This window comes from Rhagoletis pomonella, unplaced genomic scaffold (assembly GCF_013731165.1).
Source record: "Rhagoletis pomonella isolate Grant_MI unplaced genomic scaffold, Rhpom_1.0 Rhpom_scaffold_00001, whole genome shotgun sequence".
NCBI lineage: Eukaryota > Metazoa > Arthropoda > Insecta > Diptera > Tephritidae > Rhagoletis > Rhagoletis pomonella.
The window spans coordinates 57,872,381-57,877,727 of NW_023458555.1; positions in this window are offsets into that span (position 1 = coordinate 57,872,381).

Consider the following 5,347-nt stretch of genomic DNA (forward strand, 5'->3'; position numbering starts at 1 on the left):
AAGCAGAAATATTGGAGCTGCAGTGGTTGAACGAACAAAGAAATACGCAAAAAACGGAGCGAGTGAATATAACCATAAGTGGCAAAGAAATCGACTCCGAAAAGTACGAGTAGTCAAACGTTTTCACATGGACAAATTTATCATTGCCAATTCAGAGTTGCCATATTGGTGAGTTAACTAAATCGGGTAAGAATTCACATCTTTTGGGTGTAATTTTAAGTCTTAATCGTGCTTTCCTGACGGTGCCAATTGAAACTCCACTGCAGCCTTGTGGAGCCGGACCAATCGCAGCCAAAACAAGGTTAGGATGGATGATTTACGGTTCAACTAATGAAATGCCGTCATCGCATTCATTTCGCGCACTGCATTATAGAACGTTTCCTGAGAGCGAAGACCCCACATACAAACTACATGCGATGATGCAAAGTTACTTCGACGTAGAGTCCTTTGGCATCAAGGCAGATGCTAAGAAATTGATACCCAAAGCTGATGAGCGCGCACTGTCTATTTTGGAAGCAAAAACGAAACGAGTTGGCGGTCGTTATGAGACTGGCCTTTTGTGGCGGGAGGACGTGCCCCCGTTTCCTAATAGTTACCATATGGCTCTAAATCGATTAAAGAATGTTGAGAGGAAAATGTCCAAGGACGAAGTCTTCGCCACCGAGTATCGCGCCAAAATCAGTGACTATTTGAAAAAAGGCTATGCGAGAAAATTATCATTTGCCGAAGCTTCGCAAGTAACTAATAAAACCTTTTATTTACCACATTTTGGGGTTAGGAATCCAAATAAAAAGGGAATACGCCTCGTTTTCGACGCAGCAGCAGAAGTTCAAAATATGTCATTGAACAAAGCTCTGCTCTCAGGACCAGATATCAACAACTCATTAATTTCTATACTATTAAAATTTAGGCAAGCTCCAATCGCAGTCTGCGGAGACATTAAGGAGATGTTCCACCAAATTATAATTACCGCAGAAGACAGGGACAGTCAGCGATTTCTCTGGAGGGACGGAGATCCATCTAAACAGGTGGAAACCTTTAGGATGGAGCGAATGATCTTTGGGTCTACATGTTCGCCTACAATTGCGCAATACGTCAAAAATGTCAACGCGAAGAACTTTGTTACAGAATGTCCTCGCGCCGTGCACGCCATTATCGAAAGACACTACGTGGATGACTACGTTGATTGTTTCCAATCGGAACAAGAAGCTCTTATCGTGGTGCCGCAAGTTATTCGAGCTGCGCAATATCATCTCTAACTCCGAAAAATTAAAAGTAGCATGTGGCATCGCCGCCAGCAACGACTGCAAGGTATGCATTGACAGAGAGAATATTAGGAATGCACTGGCTGTCAAAAACTGATGTTTTTATTTACATTTTGAAATTAAATAAAGTGCCAGAGGAAATAATTATGTGTGCTAGAAAACCGACTAAAAGAGAGATGCTAAGCCTAAATATGCCGATTTTCGACCCGTTTGGTTTCCTGTGCAATTTTATGATTAGCTCAAAAGTGTTGATGCAGGAGGTGTGGAAAGCTGGCGTGGAATGGGACCAGCCGCTACCTGATCGACTTTATTTGAAGTGGAAGATGTGGATGCACGAGTTGCCAAAGTTGGAGCAATTCCAGATTCAGCGTTGTTATCTGCATAACTTTGAAAGCATCCCCGTGGATTTGCATATTTTCTCGGATGCAAGTGAAGAGGCGATGGCGGCTGTTGCGTACTGGCGAATGGTAATTGACGGTAAGGTCACACTCAGTTTTGTTGTGGCGAAATCAAGTTGCGCTCCTACGCGCTATCATACCGTTCCGAAGCTTGAGCTGCAAGCTGCGGTCATGGCATCGCGGTTAAAAGAAACCATTTTACAAAGTCATAGCAAAGTGATCAATAGTTTTTATTTTTGGGCCGATTCGCACACGGTTATACGATGGATAAGAGCGGATCATCGACGATACAGGCAGTATGTAGCCAACAGAGTGGCAGAAATTTTGGAGAACAGCAACATTGCAGACTGGCGATGGTGTCCGGGTACTCTGAACCCAGCCGATGAAGCAACTCGCGCAAGGTTCCCAGCGAAATATATGGTAGACGGACGATGGAAAAATGGTCCAGATTTTTTACTAGAAGATGAAAGTTCATGGCCCAATGAATCATTAATAGTCAACGTTAAGGATAGCAGCGGGGAAGAGCTACGCAGCAAGCACACAATGTTGATCGCGCGGCAGGTTTGTAGCATAATCCCGAATTGTAATCGATTTTCAAATTATTCAGGGCTAAAGCGGACTGTGGCTTGGATATATCGTTTTGTTCATAACTTACTGAGAAGCACTCAAAACAAACCGTTGCTAAATGGTGAGCTGACCACTGATGAAGAGCGCCAGGCGGAAATACGTCTCTGCAGATTTTTGCAGGAAGATGCATTTGCAGATGAACTTGCTGACATAAGGCAAAAGGGAACAGTTTCGGCAAGCAGTACGGTAAAGATGCTGAGTTCTTTCATCGGCCCGGATGGTCTGCTGCGAGTAGGCGGAAGGATTACCGGGGCTACGTGCCTATCAATCGAAGCCAGACAACCAATACTGTTGCCGACTACGCATCGGGCCACGCGCTTGCTTGCTGAAAATTATCATGCAAAATTCCTGCACATCAACGTTGCAACAGTGATGAGTGAAATCCGGCAAAGGTTTTGGATTCCTGCGCTCCGAAGACTATTAAATAGTATACAGTCACGATGCCAAGCGTGTCGCTTTAGACGTGCCAAGCCTCAACAGCCGCAGATGGGCAATTTACCAGCGGATCGGTTAACACCTTACATCAGGCCCTTTTCTTATACCGGACTAGATTTCCTCGGGCCAATTAACGTCACCATTCGACGGCAACGAGAGAAGAGGTGGGTCGCACTATTTACTTGCCTCACTGTGCGTGCTATCCATCTCGAAGTGGCGACTGACCCATCGAGCGATGTGTGCCTGGTATGCCTAAGGAACTTCATGAATAGAAGAGGAGTGCCCGTGTTGATAAGGAGTGACAATGGCACCAACTTTGTGGGCATTGAGAAAGAGCTTAAGGGTGAGTGTTCGTTTTTGGACAATTCTTCTTGGATTTCAGGCTTGACCTCGTTGGGCATCCGTTGGAAGTTTAATACGCCAGCAAATCCAAGCGAAGGTGGTGCATGGGAAAGGCTGGTCCAATCCGTGAAGACAGCGCTACGGATGATGTTGCGCGAACAATCACCACGCCTCGAAACGTTGCAGAGTTTTCTAATTGAGGCTGAGAACATGATCAACGCCAGGCCCTTGACACGCCTACCTGTAACACCAGAGGAACCGGAGCCACTGACTCCTAACCACTTTTTGCTTGGATGTCCCAACTCGACGCAGACGCCTGCTCCTTTCGAGCCACGTCTGATGTGACTACGCAAGCAGTGGCGAGTGGTCCAGAATCTCAAGAATGGCATGTGGCAACGGTGGATACGGGAATATTTGCCTGACTTAACACGACGGACAAAATGGTGTTTGCCAGTAAAGCCACTCCAGCCAGGGTGCCTGGTTTTAATCTGTGAAGCTGAAACTCCAAGGTCGCAGTGGAAGAGAGGAAGAGTCTTGGAACTACACTACGGCCAAGACGGCGTTGCTCGGTCCGCTCACATCGCTACAAGCAGCGGTACTTATCGTAGGCCTGTTTCGAAATTGGCAGTTCTTGATGTCGAGGCGAATGCAGACGGTGGTGAAGCCTCCCCAACCGGGTCAGTTCACGGGGGTGGGGATGTCGATGATGGCAACCCAAGAAATGTTGCTGAACAAAAGTAGCGGACGCCAACGATTGCAGACATAGTTATGGACAATTTATTGGACAATACCGTGATGGAGCTAAAGAAACACCTTAACATTGACATTAAATTTATGGTTAAATATGTGGACGACATTTTTGCTATTGTAAGAAGAAACGACGTGGATATAATTTTAAAAACATTCAACGAATACCATCCTAAGCTACAATTCACTAATGGAATCAGAAACGAATTCCCGCATCCCATTCCTAGACGTCATGATTCATAAGAAAAACGACTCCATACTACTTGACTGGTATTCGAAACCCAGATCCTCCGGTCGCATAATTAATTTCATGTCTTCGCAACCCTTAAAATATAAAGTGAACACCGCAAAAAAGCTAGTCCATAAAATACTAACAATAAGCCACGCACAATTTAGAGACACAAACATTAACAGAATAAACAGAATTCTCACTAACAACAACTATCCGCACCACCTAATACAAAGTTTACTCAAACAAAAAATGAAGGAAATGGACAACCAGCACAACAAAACAACCAAGTCGAAAACAACAAGTGAGACAAAGCGATATCACAGTGTAACATACGTAACTAAGTTCCACCAACAACTTGAAGGCGAAATAAACAGCAATCAGAACATTACAATAGCATACAAATCAAACAACACCTTGTCTTCCATATTTACAAATACAAAATCTCCAATAGACTCCCACCAACAAAGCAATGTGGTATACGAAATCACATGCAAAGGGAGCGAAAACGAAGGCTGCAATAAGGTGTACATTGGCACAACGAAACGACCACTGGGAGTTCGCCTAGCTGAACATGAAGCCGACATTAGGAAGAATAAAAACAGCACTGCTTTAGCCCAACATGTGCTAGCCAGTGGTCATACAGCTGATCTGACTAACGCGAGAATAGTGGATAGGGAAAAAAGAGAAAAAACAAGATACACACTAGAGAGTTTAAGAATTTTGCAAAAAAGAAATGTAACAATAAACAAAAAAGAAGACACTGACGACATCGCGGCTGCATACTTATTATGTTTATAGCCATTTTAGTATTAGTTTGACAAATGTACCACAGGGTGATGGTATGAACGCTGTTTAAATTTTGAAGTTTTAAATGTTAAGTGTACAATAGTTTATTTTTCAAATGTAAGTTTTTCAATGTTTTCTCAAAAGTGTTTAAAGTTCAGTATCATGTTAAAAATTGCTAATTGTCATAGATTCAATATAAAATTTGTTACTTGTTTTCTTGTGTGTACAAATGTTTTGTGTACATATTATCAAATTATATTATAACAATAACGTCCTCATGTTTGTTTCTTGTTGATCCTTTAATAAAGAAAACGCCCCAGAAGCTGCCAAGGAGTTTGGCGAAACGTCGGGCAGCAAAGTGAAGAAAGTTTTTTCTTGCACATAAGCCAAATTGATCAAAATAGCCTAGTACAAACCAACAATAAAAACATAATTTTGAAACTGATCATTAACTCATCGTTAAAAGTAGCGGAATTTATGTATGTCTTTGTAAGAGCGTATTCATGTATTTCAAA